This window comes from Mastigoproctus giganteus, chromosome 6, assembly GCF_048544385.1.
Source record: "Mastigoproctus giganteus isolate SK-2022 chromosome 6, ASM4854438v1, whole genome shotgun sequence".
NCBI classification, from domain to species: domain Eukaryota; kingdom Metazoa; phylum Arthropoda; class Arachnida; order Uropygi; family Thelyphonidae; genus Mastigoproctus; species Mastigoproctus giganteus.
In genome coordinates, this window is record NC_143580.1 from 175,776,710 (window position 1) to 175,793,133 (window position 16,424).

The 16,424-nt window shown below is 33.6% G+C and overlaps 1 long non-coding RNA gene across 1 annotated transcript in view; it reads left to right on the plus strand.

Annotated features, from left to right (window-relative positions):
- Positions 1-1,516, plus strand: part of LOC150084766 (uncharacterized) — a 53,411-nt gene extending 51,895 nt beyond the window's left edge. Inside the window, exon 4 of the long non-coding RNA XR_016547111.1 lies at positions 1,337-1,516. This is a non-coding gene — a long non-coding RNA (uncharacterized LOC150084766). The remainder of the gene's footprint in view (positions 1-1,336) is intronic.
- The last annotated feature ends 14,908 nt before the right edge of the window (positions 1,517-16,424 follow it).

A 16,424-nucleotide genomic window follows, 5' to 3' on the forward strand; every position in this document is an offset into this window, starting at 1 on the left:
ATCGTCCTAAGAAGAAGCCCCTCCTCACACAAAAAATAAAAAAGGCCCGATTAATTTGGTGTAAGGAGCATGTCAAATGAACCCCCAAGCAGGGAAGTCAGTTTTTTTCTCATATGAGAAGAAATTCAACCTGCATGGCTCTGATGGGAGACAAACGATTCGCTACAGACGTGGTGAAGAATACCATCCAGACCGTATGGTGTCTACAGTGAAATTCCCTACCAGCCAAATGATATGGGGGTGCATTTTGTATCACAGAGTAGGTCACCTGCAGTTTATAAAAGGTTCCATAAATGCCAATGGATACCTGGCTATATTGGAAGGAAAATTTCTGACAACCATTACAGACCATTTCAACCTGCCGAGTAACTGCATCTTTCGGGACGACTCTGCTCCTTGTCATCAAGCGAAAAGTGTAAGTAGGCACTTCTGTAGTTACTTTAGCTTCATTTCTGCATTAGAGGTTCGACAGTAATGTGTTTACATTTGTTACAGGTGAAAAAATGGTTGGAAGAACGGTCCATTACAACTCTTAGCTGGCCAGGAAACAGCCTGGACCTGAATCCTATAGAGAACTGTTGGCATCGTGTGGAATCTGCAGTTGCCAGAAAGAAACCAAAAACCCTTCATGAACTTCAGGAAGCCATAATTCATGTTTGGAACCACAAACCATCAGTTGATATCTTCCTTCAGAAATTGATCTTGTCAATTCCTCGACGGTGTGCTGCTGTCATCAGGGCTAGAGGCGATTCAACTAAATATTAGTTTGCACCTGGTGAAATTTTCATTTTGTTTTCCGTTTAAAATGATAAACTGAAGCAAACTGAGAGCTTCTGATAACATTTCAGCCATAATTGTTGTGTTTACCAAAACTGTTGTATAATGCTCATTTTGGAATATTTTGAGAGCACCTGTCAAAGATTACTTAGCTTTGCCTTAACTATTAATAAATATCTTTTGTTTATATTTCTATTTGTGATGCTAGTCATTAATATAACATACCATCGCAAAAAAAATGTGAAATGCACTTTCTTTGACACCAATGTAGTTAGTATAGATATAATGTGACACCATATCATTGTAGAAAAATTTTAATGCAGCAGAACTTGATAGCATAATGGTTCTATATTCAAATGGTGGCTACATTGATTTTAATAACTGCCATATGAAATATTCTAAATGAACACAACTGATATATTCCACATCTTATTTCCATACCAGCCTTTTCATCTGCAATAAATAGTTCAGAGGAGTAAAAATTTAAAGCACTTTCAATAAGATAATGGTCTATTTCTGTTTATGCCCATCTTATGTTTATTTCTCGTGTTTATTCCAGTTTACTCCTCAAAGCAAAGCAGAGTTGAAAACCTACTTTGAAGATCTTGAATATAAGAATGACATTGAAATACAATTGAGAAACTATTTAGCATACCACGACTACCACTTGCCAATGTACCCTCAGCCTGGTCTCAGGGCAGGGTTCTCAGACAGAGTGTCAAAATCTCCTGAGTCATAATTTTTTAAATACGAAATTCCTTTAAATAATTTAATTACTTTTAATGTAATTTTTAATGTTCTTAAAATTACATAATTGAGGTAGCTATTTAAAGTTAATTCACTAGCCTTAAGCAGTAAGTGAAAGTACTGTACTGCATATTGGTAAAGAAAATTTTGGCTCAGAACTGACTACTTAGCATATCATAAATAACAATATGAAATAAACTCTTTGACAATGTATTGAACTTTTAAAAAAATTAAAATATCAGTTCTTTGAACATTGTTGTAACAATTATTACACTTATCTTCATTTATGCAACTCTGTTAAATGGGACTTCTTTCATGTTATAAACATACCTGTTGATTTGGACAAAAAATACAGAAATAGTGAACTTAGGAGAAAACAGTTGTACATTTCATAATCATCATCATCTATGTCTTTTATATCAAATGGGTCACAATGGTAGTACAAATCCGTTTTAAACTCTGCCCTTGCTATTTTTGATTACGTTAGTTATGGTCTCCTTCCCAAGATATTTTTTAATTAAAATCAGAAACATCTCACTTCCTGATACTTGTCTTCATCTTCAAAATCTTCCGAATATTTTTCTTTTGCCTCTTTTACATTGTATCTTATCCCTTGTACTTTTTTTCATATTCCAATATACATTTATTAGTTTTATTTGCCAACAATTTCATATATTTTTTATATTATCAAACTGCATCATTTTGAGTTCACCATGGTATTTTGAATTTCCTGTGTTTATAGACCCTCGCCTGACAAATCTTTTGCAGAATCCATTAAAGTTCTGAAATTTTTGCCATTCTTTTCATCTAAAGTCTTATTATCATCAGGGGAATAGGCCATGTAACTTTTCATTAAGAACATTTCTGTGTTTAAAGTTATTGGCAAATCAGAGAACTTTTCAATTTTTGTTCTCATAACTCTTTTTTTCCCAATGCTTATTTTTGGTACTAATTTTCATATTTAATTTTATAAATACTCAATCATGGTCAGTTCCAGTCTGAAATACTCTATATGCCCCTACATAGCATTGGCATTAGTTGAGGCATGTGATGCAAGAAAGCAAGTTTATACAGCATCAACCAAAAAAAAAACCTTCCCATTTCACCCATCCAGTCACTCCAAATGTTTGTCTAGTTCAGCCTTAAATTTATTTGAGCTATCAACTTCCACAACAACAACAGTTGGAAGTCTGTTCCAGCAATCAACTACTCACTGTTTAGAGGCAAACTTCTGCACATCTATTCTGCAACTGTCTTTCCTCGGTTTGAATCTATGCCCCCTCAGGTTCTTAATCTGAGCAAGCGGAAGTATCCCGTCAGAATTGAGCCTGCTCAAACCATTCAAGGCCTTATACACCTCGATCAGATCACCTTGAAGGGTGATCTGATCGAAGTATATCTGATCGAAGTATATCTGATCAAGTGCTTAATCTCCAGATGCTGCAACTTGCAGAACTTAAGCCTTTCTTTGTAAGCGCACCCCTTTGTTCATCTCACTAATCTTCTTGTCCTTCTCTGTGCTCATTCTAGCAACTCTACATCCTTCCTAAAATGAGGCCTCGAGACCTGTACGCAGTACTCTAAGGTGTGGCCTGACCATTGCCTTATACAAAGCAATAATCACCTCCTTTCCCTGTCGCTGCTAGCAAAATTTCTATATCATTGACAAAACACCATGACCTGCTCTGGCAGCAATCTGCACTGCTCAGGGAACTTCATATATGACTGTGCAATTACTCCCAGATCTTCATTCTCTGCCTCCCTGAGTGTAGTACCACACAGTTGGTACATTTCTCTTGGGTTACTGCTACCCATATGCAGTACTTTGCATTTGTCAATGTTAAACTTCACTTGCCACTTCTCAGCCCATCTGCCCAACTTTTCTAGAACCTGCTGCAGTAGCATAATGTCTTTAGTGTCATTAACAACCCTGCCAACCTTTGTATCATCTGCAAACTTGGACATTAAGTGGGATATACCTTCATCAATATATCATTGATATATACACAAAACAACAATGGGGTGAGCACCAAACCCTGGGAAACTCCAATAATAACATTACTCCATGTAGAGCAGTGTCCATTTATTACCACTCTCCGCCATCTCCCACTCAACCATCCCTTTATCCATTGCAACAACTTACCCTTAATGCCATACCACTTCAATTTGTACAGCAGTCTTCCATGTACAGCCATCTCAAAAGCTTTCCTGAAATCCAAGTATATGATACCAAAATTATTTTTTGCATCCAGTTCCTTTGTGACCACATCGTAGTATCCAATCAAATTGATCAGACAAGACTTCCCCTTAACAAACACATGCGGTGACTGAACTATTACTGCAGTCTGTCTGTGTGATCCTGTATCACCTCTTTAACCAATGACTCCATTATTTTCCCCAGAACAGAAGTTAAACTAACAGGTCTATAATTATTTGTGCTACCCTTTGCATCCCCTTTGTGAATTGGGGACACATTTGCACATCTCCAGTCCATGGGGACCTCCCCTGCCTCTAAGGATGCGCTCATAATTATGGCTAAGGGTTTGCTTACTTTCCTTGCTGCCTCCTTCAATATAACTGGATAGATTTCATCTGCCCGAGGTGCCTTTTTTATGTTTATCTTCAAAAATTTATCCTCCCCTTTGCTCTCAGTTATTACAAAATCACTTAGCTCCCTGTTAGGGTTTGATAAACTTCTGGCATTCCTCTCCTTGAATAACTCCTCATGTGTTAATGTAGATGCAGAATACTCATTCAGTTTATCAACTACTTGAGCAGGATCATTAATAGTCGAACCATCTATGTTAAGTGGACCAATCTGATTCTTCCCCTTCCTTTGAGTTTACATAAGTAAAGAACTCTTTGCTGTTTTTCTTTGCGCATTTGCCAAAGATTTGTCGTAATCTGCCTTCGCTTTGATGACTTGCTTGATTACAGACTCCTTGTGACTTGAATACAGACTAGCTTATATTTGCAATAGGCTTCTGTGTCACCTGATAATTTATATGCATCCCATGCACAATCCTCATTAATTCATCCGATAGCCGTTTAGGCCTGAACGTTGAACAGTATTTCTTAGTTGGTATGAAAAGCCTTGTAGACTCCAAGAGTAATCCCTGAAGGCTTCCCATTTGGAATTCACCATTGGTAACATCATCATCAGTTTATCCCACTGTATAGAATTTAAAAACTGTCTGAGACCACTGTAGTCACTTTACGAAAACAAAAACCCTTCCCTTTACCCTTGATGGTAGTTACATCTTTAAGTAAATCCCACATCAGTACACTTTCACTACAAATTCTGTCACTGTCACCTAGTGGTTCCTTTATCTGCAAATTCTTAATGCATGAATAATCACTGCTGATAATCAGATCAAGAGTATTATTCCCTCTGGTTGTGCCTCAAACATGTTGCTGTAGAAAACAATCCTCCAATAAATCCACAAAAGCCTTGCTAACATGCAAGTGACCATCCCACAAGTTTCAGTCAATATCTGGAAAGTTAAAATCCCCCATTACAAGACATTCTGATTTACTGGCCCACTCTATTTCTCTGCACAACTGTTTGTTGTACTCATCAGAGTACAACAAACTCTGATGGCCTATAACACACTCCTACTCTCATTTTCCCTTTCCCAGTGTTTATGTCACACTAAACAGACTCAACATTGCCCTGTCCACCCATGTTAGCTGGATGCACTTCCTTAGATTTTGTGTTTCTTAACAGCATAACCCCTCTCCCTTCCTTCTTTCTGTACACATTGTACTTCCTAAATTCCAATTCTGCACTGCTTATTATCTGTGTGATACCATCTCTCTGATATCCCAACAGTATCTGCCTTTGAAGTCTTGATCAGCACTTCAAATTTATTTCAAATTTTATTTACTATACTTGTAGAGTTGGTGTACATGCAAGTATACATGCATGTACACCAATATTCTTACTCTTAGTTACCCTAACACAACCCATGTATTTATTTGTTCCATGATGACTCCCAGCAGCTCTTGAAATCCCCAGCAACTTGTTCTCTAGGCTGCTGCTCACTACAATAGACACAGTGCAAGAATCGCTTTCACCTCTGCTTGCGAATACTATTAATCTTTTAGTCTGTGAATTCCCCCAAGCTAACAGTTTTCCAACCCACTTAACACTGCGTGGATAGCATTAACAAATATTCTTGCACCCTTTCTATTTAAGTGTATCCTATCCTGTAGAAGCAGTCTCTCCTGTTAGCAAGCACAGACCATGCTGAAAAAAATTCTACCCCATTCTCTCCAGGATAAAATTGATTGACAAGGCTCTCATCATATACTACCTCCTATCATTCCTATCATGTCTGGGCAGAATTGCAGACACTTTCAAATTTAACCCTGATTCGCAACTATTTTTCAGACTTGACCTGTATTTGTTAAGTAAATCTGCAGATCTACTCTTAATGGCATCAATGCCAACATGTACACAACTGTGTACATGTTGATTTGTGCCATTAAAAGATATCTACTCTACAACGTCATCAACTTTTTCCCCCTGGCAGACATACCCTGGTCATGTTCCACCTATCCTTTTTGTATAATATATTCCCAGTCTCCCAGACAATAGAATCACCCACAATAATTTGGAGATTGCCGCTGTATTGCCTGATGCACTGGAGTGAGCTCTGGTGTTGAGTTGGGCAGCTGAGAGCTTGATGGGCCCCTCATATTAATTTCTTCGAGGGCATCTACCCTATACCTCAAACTCTCATAGACACCCAACAGAACACTGAGTTGGCACGTAATTTCTTCACAGTCTATACACTTAGCACGCACACAAAGACATCCTCCTTGGCTAGATCATGTCCTGTTCTAGAAAAGTCTGCAAACGTTTCACACATTTTTTTTTAGACTGTGATGCGTTGCAGATTCAACCCCTGCAGTTCTCCCTTGAGCCACAGCACTCCTGTTACTTTGCTGCTCTTGTCTGGGTCATGATTCCGTTTAAGTATAATTTAATTAACAATGAAATTTAGTAAGATTAATAAATTTTGCTGATTAATTGATAATACTATACTAATCTAATGGATTTCTAATACAGTGCTAAGTATTTTTCTATCTAGTTTTACGTTAAACCTTATGCTATGAAGTTCAGAATTTACGTTACACTATTCTGTATCGTATAACAATAGCGGCAAGTTACGAATATAAAATCTACGGACACTAAGTATTAACTTTCAAAATCGCTATCTAAATTCAAAATAAACTATGGAGCTTGACTAGAACTATAAAGCTACTTATAGAAAATAATTTAGCATAACAATTAAGTCAATAAAACGACTAAATATAAATAAAAACTTAGCATTTGCCGGAACTGCAAAAATCTTGGCCAACCCAAATCTTCAGTTAATTGTGTAGGATTCTTTTCTGTAATGATATGGTCAACTATGCTTTTCTGGCTTTTCTCATACACTTCCATTTATAACTTGTAGCTGTTGTTACGCTGAAATACTGTGTTTGCAAAGAGTATGTGGCTTTTAGCCTTTACCATTGTTGGGTTTACCCTTCTCTCCAAATTTACCTAAAATATCTCTATGTATGTAATTGTTATTTCCTCTGTTATTTAAATCTCCACCCAGTGTAAATTTTTTTTTTTTTTTTTTAATCACAGTTTTCACTGCTCTTTTGAACATATTATACAGCTCTTATTTCATGTTTTTTGGAACACTAACTGGGCTATACTGCAGACAAATTTCACCCAACTTGTCATCTTAAATTTTGCCCACATAACTACTGGATAATGCTGTACAGCTAATTATACTTTCCTCTAAACTTATTCCAAAAGCCATTCCTACACATTCTTTGCATTGTTTCTTACTTCTGGAATGAATTAATTTATTGTAGAAGTAAGATGCATTGAAAATACAGCCAGTCCCCTGTTTTTTTAATATTTATGGTAGTGTTTGGTTCTTTGATGAATACCAAGTCAAAGATATTCATACCCCCTTATATTCTCTTTAATATGCTGAAATAAAATCCCTGAATTCCAGAAAGTAGGTGGAAACTGAAGTCCTCCATAACAAGACACAATCATTTAGCCACAGAAGTTGCCAGTAAAGACTTATTATACTCCTTGCCACTTATCTGCCTGTAATGTACTCACTCTCTTTTCTTTTCAGCATCTGGAAGTGGACCTTGTCCAAATTAGAAAGCTTTTGATAAGAAGCATAATACCCATTTTCCATTCTGTCTATCCCTTATGCTTCACTAACCTCTATTAATCTATATCATTTTAAAATAGTGGTGTAATGAAATACCTCATAAGAAATCCAGATTATGAAATATATTCATAAATAAACAGCATATGCACCATTCTATTTTATCTGACAAAGAAATAGCATGTTATATCCCTTTCCCCTAAAGTTTTGCATATGGGTAGCTGCTCTAAAGAAAAGAAACATACAAAAAATTAACTGCCAATGCAAACATGTATGACAAAAAAAAATTCAAAATTATGTTACTGAAGGTTTTCTTGTCTCTCCTTGTGAGACAAGAAGTAAAAATTGTCTAATAATATTCTATGGGACTTTCTTTTGAGAATACAGAAAAACCTTTTTTTTTTAATATAAATATATGTATAAAAAATAAAAGCATATATTACACAGAAGCATGTATTTTTTTCCATAGCATAAACATGTGCAGGAAATGTTTAGAGAGTGGCTGAAATTTACTGAAATAAACATTAAATATTTTTACAAAATATTGTAAAACATTTCAAATATTTTACAATAATAATAAATTTTATAATACCAAATAAAAAAGTATGCAAATTAATTTAACTCAGGATATAATAAAGTAATCTATATACAGAGTTTTTATTTAAAGGCACTCTGGGATCTAACTTACTTATTTTTAGGTTTAGGCTAATTTTGCTGAAATTTGACAAAATTGGACTAAGTATTGTAATAATTTAAATTTTGTCTTAATAAACTGCTTTTTATCAATAGGAAACTTGTTCCCCATCCCTGGTTTAGTCTAAATGTCACAGGTATATTTGTGAAATAAACAAACCAGTTTTATTTGAATTAAAAAAAAAAAAAAAAAAGAAAAGAAAAGAAAAGAAAGAAACAGTTGTAGTACAAGAAGCGAAACACATGCCTAACCTCATGGTTAGCATGTTTACATAGAACTTGCATACTGTACCTCCCCCCTGCCCCTCAAACAAAATAAAACTGGTTTACATTTGTTTCAGAAGTATACCTATGGCATTAGACTAAACTGAGAACAGGGGACAACGTTCCCATTGAAAAAAAGCAGTTTATTAGGCAAAATTTTAAATTGATAAATTGCAAAATCTAAATCTAACAGTAATACTTTGTCCAAATATGACAAAAAGGCAAAATACTGTTATATACAAATACAATAAAATGTCAGTGTAGCAAATTCCATAATAATAAAGTATTCAGTATAACAAAATCATTTCCCAATTTAATTTTTTTTAATATTTAATTTTTTTAATGAATATCATTTTAATGGTGAAAATATCAAATTTTGCACAGCAAAAATTCATACCACTATGAAAAAATATAATTATAACAAAATTTTCAAAAAGAAAATCCTTAAACAATACAATGTACACTTTTAGTCTTTAGCATTTGACAATGCTGCAGAGACAAAACTATAAATTTGGCCACATCAGCAGTGGAGACCTAGCATAGCAGTATGGTAGTTTGGCTGACTTATACAAGGGATATAGAGAATATATCCTTGATATGAACTGAGGAGAAAGACGACATTTACACTATTACTATAAAAATAAATTACATCACGATTGTAAACATCTATAAACCTCCAAAAATCCAATGGCCAACGTATGTGCTACATACATATGAACATCCAACAATTTATATGGACTTTAATAGCCATCACAATGATTGGAAATATTAACAGAATGATTTAAATGGGGAAACCCTGATGAACTGGGCAGAAGATCAAAATTATTACCTCGTCTTTGATGCAAAGGACAGGGGTACATTTAAATCAGCACAATGGAAAAAAGAATATAACCCAGACTTATGTTTTGTGACTAGGAGTAATAATGGCCGGCCTTTAATGGCTACATGAAAAGTACTTGAGGACTTTCCCCATAGCCAGCACCGTCCTGTTTTGCTGCAGATTGGGATGCAGGTCCGTTTGGTGACCTCGGACCTGGTTCCTTGCTGGAACTTCAAGAAGGCAAAGTGGAAAGGTTTCTCTGATGACCTGGATAGGGGCATCAGATTGATCCCCCCCCCCCCCCCCGAGAGTGGGAGCTACAGGAGGTTTGTTGGTATGGTGATCGCAATAGCAAAAAGTATATACCAAGAGAATATAGAAGACAATATGTCCCAAGTTGGAGTGAAAATAGTGAAAGACTATATCAAGAATTTTTAGAAAATAATAGTCAGGAAAAAAAAAAAATATTCTGTTTATACTCCGGCACGACAACCAAGTCAGTAGAGTTTACAATAAATCGTCAATACAAATATTTATCGTATTTAGTGGTCACGGGCTTGAACCCCAGTCCACTCAAGGAACGCGTGCTATGCACTCTCCTGACCACTGGGCTACGTCAGGCCAATAGCAGATGAATTGATAGACAGTTCAGATCAAAGCCGTAAAGAGAAATGGATGGAAACAGTGGAGAACTTGGATCTAAAACATTCTAGTAGAGCAGCGTGGTCGCTGCTTAGGAAACTTGTGGTGGTGTACCAATACTTAGAGATAATTCCATGGTGACACCAAATAGAATAGCGCACACATCATTTCAACATAATTTCAACGTCACATGCTCCAGGAGACAAGAAAAGTATTATTGATATTAGGAAGAGATATAAGATTCTGAAATTAAAAACTCCTAAAGACTCTGAATATTCATCTCCATTTACATTAGATGAGATTACAACTGCAATATTTAGCATAAAGTGCGGGAAAGCTCCAGGATTCGATGGAATCCATCCAGATTTTTTTCTGATTTCCTGAGAACAGGGGATCTCCCTCGATTTTTTAAACTTACAAAGGGCATTGCCTTATTGAAGCCAGGGAAGGCGGATGACAGGCCAGAGAACTATCAACTGATTGCCCTATTAAGTGTAAGCTACAAACTATTGGAACGTCTATTATTAAATAGGATTGGCCAAAAGATTTTACAACATATACCTGTTGAGCAAGCTGGATTCAGACCAGGTAGAGGCTGCGCGGACCAAGTCCTCTCTTTAACAATTCACATAGAGACTGAATTCCATTGGAACCTTAAAACCTCGGTCATGTTTATAGACCTCTCTCCAGCTTATGATACTGTGTGACGAGAAGGAATAATTTATAAACTTTTACAAGTCATACGATGTAGAACTGTTGCTCAGTTAATCAACAATATGCTGACCAATAGGCTGTTTAGAGTAGTTAGAGGAAGCTGAATAATGGTTTGCCTCAGGGCTCAGTACTGGCCCCTCTACTGTTTAGCTTATACATTGCAGATATGCCTATAACAAAGACGAGAAAATTTGGATATGCTGATGACTGGGCCCTGGCAACGAGACATAACAAGATAAACCAAACAGAACAAATATTCACAGATGATTTGAAAATACTAAGTGAGTACTTTCGAAAATGCAGACTCCAACCTAATAAAAACAAGACTGGGGTGACTTGTTTTCACCTATGTAATAAAATGCCAACAACAAATATCAGTGTTCTTCGACAGAGTACTCTTAAAAAATAGTAAATACCCTAAATATTTGGGTGTTATTCTGGATAGAACCCTGTCATATAAACAGCATCTGGAAAAGACTTCAGCAAAGATAAGAACTTGGAATAATATTCTTCAGAAATTATGTGGTTCAACATGGGGATCCGGGGCAGAAGCTTCACTGTACTGCAATAGGCTTAGTGTTCTCTGCTGCAGAATACTGCGGCCCTGTTTGGATAAACATTTCGTGTGACACCCAATTAAACTATGCTATGCGGTTGATTACTGGGACAATAAGATCGACCCCGACTTTTTGGCTACCAATTCTAAGCCACATACCTCCTCCACATCTACATAGATCTGCAGCTCTTCTCCGGGAATATAAAAGGATAATGGAGATCCCAAGTTTACCAATCCATAATGATTTTGCTGATACCATAATGGAAAGACTACCTTCTAGGAAACCTTCAGTCAGAACAGCATTGAAATTGATAGGTGCAAATTTTGATCTGATTACTGAATGGAAACGGGAATGGAATTCCTATCGATCATTAGATACAGCAGCCTTAACATGCATAACCAAGAAACTTGATGGGTTTGATCTCCCTAGAAGAATATGGTCAAAAGTGAATCGAATTAGGACTAAACACGGAAGATGTGCTGATGCATTGTACAAGTGGAAATGGATTGATGCCCCAGGATGTGATTGCGATGACGGAAGGCAGACCATTGAATACATCATACAGGACCATTATTCAGCTTCCTCCATTCCAGGGATCCAAGAGACTCCCTTGAATTAACACCCATGTCAATTGAATATATTAATAACTTGGACATACAATTGTAGTAGTCCATATATATTATATATAAATTTTGTACAAATGTTATGTAGTTGTTAATTTTTTTAATAATTCTTATATAAATATGACTAATTGTGAACTTAAACAGAGTTGAGTAGATTCGTGTGGTCTGAGATGTGAGATATTGTAATTTCTTCTTGGTTGCTGTGAGAATTGCCATACGATAAATAAAAAAAAAAAAATAAGTTTTGCTACATAAAGTGACTTACTAATTCAGCAGTTAATTGCCTGTTTAAGGTTAATGGCTTTTGGTATGTCCTAAGACCTCACTTGAGTAATTTTGGACAGGGATGTAGAGTTACATATTTAGTGAAATGTGCTGGTAGTTGAGGCAGGAGTGCTGAAATTATGTTTGTTTACATTTTTGTCTGAAGACATGTCTGTTTACATCATATCATCTGACAGTTGTGCTTATTATGGTTTTTTTTGTTTTTTTTTAAATAAATAATAAACTCTGCTTCATAAAATAAGTGTAAAACACATTTTTGAATTTTTCATTAAAAAAATATAAAACTGCATTAAATAAGTTTAATTATAATTATTTTGTAATATTGAACTTTTTGTTTTGGGTTTTTTTTGTTTTTTTTTTTACTGCATTTCACTGTACATAACCTTAATTATTTCAGAATTAAGGTCACTTCAGTTTTCTACAGAGAACACTGAATTTAGGGAAGTATATGGACAAGTGAAAAATCATTTATTCAGTGATTTAAAGAATGAAACACCAATATATAGACAAATGTTTTGGTTTTTTTTATTTCTTTTCATATCAGCAGTAGTAATGAAAGAGGCACAATTGTAGATACTACTACTACACAAGAAAGATACAAACAGAAATACATTGCTTGGAACACTGATGTCACACTTAACTTCTAAATTATGAGAATATTATTATACACTATGATCTGTACAGATGACAAAGAAAAATGGAATCAATATACAAAGTATGAAAATAGATTTCAAATGATAATAGCTTATTACCCATTCACACTGAATATTTGGCAGTAATTCTGGCTATGATAAACAATGCATATTTCAAATATACCTGCAATATGTCTGGCAGGGCTGAATTCATAATATACAGATGATGATATGATATTCCTTGCCCTGTGTTTTGAAAATGTACCACAATGCAATGGTGAACTTCCCTCAAAAGATGCTCATGTATGAGAATTTTCAGAAACCAATTTAAAATTATATAAATATTAACTTGTGAATAATTTAAAATATTTAAAATTATGCAAAAGGAGTTTAAGCAGTGCTCTGCAACAAAACTAAATTATTATAAAAGTGTAAACTTTTTTTTTCCAGATCTACCACATAGGCAATGACATCACTACTATTGCTAAATTTTCATTTTGGTACTCAGTAATGCAACTGCCATTAAATAAATAATAATAAATAAAATGAATGAAAATGAAAAGACTAAGCAATCAGACAATAACACTAATTTTATTTGTAGATAATTAATTTAGGCAAATTATTCTGCTCAAAATAAATAATATATATTAAATTAATTTCTTGCAATCTCAAACTTTGATTTCATTTTAATTATAAAGTATAAAGATCCATGCATACTTAGCATTTAGTGTCCAAAAAAATTGGTCACAGTTCATAATACTTTTAAAATTTCATTAGCTGAATGTTTGAGCCTGTGTACACGTTTTCATACTAATGGATATATAATACTTATAAAGTACAAAAGTCCTTTACTTTGTAACCAGCCAGAAACAACCATCAGAAAATAAATTTTATTAAAAACAGTGATTGAAATACTACTTCCTCAAAGGAAAATAAAATTATATGACTACATAATCTCACTGTTCTAGTACCTCTCCTGAAAGCAGATAAGTGAAATTCCTCCATTCTAAACACTTTCAGCAGATCATGATCACTTCTGTTGATGTGGAAAGCTTTAAAAGAGTTAAGTAATATTATTAACAAATCTCCTGGTAATTTGTTTCTGACTGGTGAATTATGAAGAAGGTCTAAACACTACTGGTTTAAGGCTGTTATTCAGATACTTTGTTAACAAAAACTTAGTACTGTATATCTTTAATATTAGACAGTATTCTATATCAACTCAGTTTTCAGTTGTGTGCTGCAGAGTATTTTGAAAGAGGAGAAATCTCTCTCATCATGAAAATGCTAGTGAAACATGGTGAATGCTCCATGTAAAGCAAAAGCATTCCTTTAATAATAACACCAACCAATCACTATTATCTGGACCAGTGTAGCAAAGTGGTAATGCCCAGTTTTACAGTTCTTGGGTTTAACTACATGTTTGATGTATCCAGCTACTAGGTTTAAGCCTTCTAAAAATGTAGCCTGTGATCAATAACAGCTTTGCACAATAGACATCCATCTTAAAATGGATGTCACAGCCAAATTATACTTTTTACAGTTTTTAAACTTTCTGATGATTTTAGCTGGTAATAGGGTAAAGGAATTTCTTCTAGTCATTAAAATAATTTGTTACATTTTCCCATATGTCAACAAAACTTAATTCCTAAAGCAATGAGTAATGTTTTTAATTGTGCGCAAGTATCACAGAGAAGCAAAATAAAGCAGTACAATAACATCAGTTTTAAAAAAAAGTTTAACCAAAAATTAAATTACATTAAACTAATTTAATTGAAAATTCACCAAGTGTGTTAGACACACAGAAAAAGAATCCACAAAATTCAAGCAGAATTTGTAAAAGACCTCTAAGCATCATTCTTAATCAGTAGGCAAATAGTTTTTATTACTGGATATTCAATTATAAATTCATTTATCTATTGCAGTTATTTTAGATAATCTCTGATATACAGCTTAATTTGAAGTTTGTCTCGAATTAAGGAAACTGAAATATGTAAATCTTTAGTATGTAAATTTACTTTTTGTTTTTGTTTTTCTGGTTTTTTTTTTTTTTTCGCAAAAGATTTGCTTTTAGAAAGCTCAAATTAAAACTTGCAGTTTAGCTAGCAATGAGGAATATGAAATTCTGTAAAAATGTTCAATATGAAACATACTCTGTGAATAAAACAACAGTTTTTAAGGCTGTTTAACTTAAAATTTAATAATTCAACTGGCAAAAATAAATATGGAATGTAGAAACGTCAAGAAAGTTAATTTAATATTTTTACAGAGATCAATAATAAATTTGTCACATTAATAATGAAATCATATTTCTTGCTGTCCAGTTCATTTTAATACAAATAAAATGACAGAATTTAAAATTCCCCTCCCTATTAAACAATACTGAATAAAAAAAAAAAATTAAAAAAAAAATAAATATAATTTATCACATCTACTGTTGGTTCCATCAAAGAGTATGAGTGAAATAGAAAATGCAATTTAATGCAAAATTTAAATATTATATATTTTTTTATATTTAAATACAATTATTAAAGACTTTGCTAAGAAATTTTTAGCATTCATTTCACAAATGCAACTTTTGTTTTTACAAGAAAATAATACAAAGTTACAAAAGAAAGGTATAAGAAAATATAAAATTATAAAATGTCAATGAAACTCTGACAATGGTATAATTTACCAATCATTATCAATCATTATGAATTTTATACAAAACTAAGTACTTTCTTCTATATATATATATATATATATATATCACATTTCCCCCCCTCCCAATCTGAGTAATTAAAGGAAAAGCATATTTAACTTGACTGCTATGATATACAATTCAAAAATTCATAAAATTATATAAATTTGGGTTGGTCCTGCTGTCGTTTATCACAAAATTTGAGAAAAATTTAAATAAATATTCTTATATTATTTAAAAAATAGTCAGTTTTTGATCTATTTCATTCAATTTAAATTCACAACCTTAAAAAGAGCTTTAAAATTAAAGAACACCTGACATGGTAATATTTTTAATGAATCTATTTTATAAACTTGTACTAGTTATTTCTCCCTTCCTGCAATGGAAAGGAAACATAAATAAATGTACTGCCATTCTGCACATTTTTCATAAATTAATGATCAAATATACAAGAACATAAACATATATACATATTTACAGATTATGTCCAGAACTACAAACTTATTCAGTATACTAAAAAAAAAAAAAAAAAAAAGCCTGATAATTTAAAAAAAATAAAATAAGTACAAAACTTTAAGATTGCACATGGACATTCTGGGGGAAAATATGAACTTAGGATTAGAAATTTTGAGTGTATGAATTAATTTTAATAAAAAAAGTTTTAGAAGTATTCAACAGTGAGCTGTATATAGTGTATATAATACATCTGCTTATTATTAATATACTATATTCGCACTTACAATCTTCATTATAACAAAACTTTTCCTTTTTTACCTTTTTTTGAATGGAATGACTG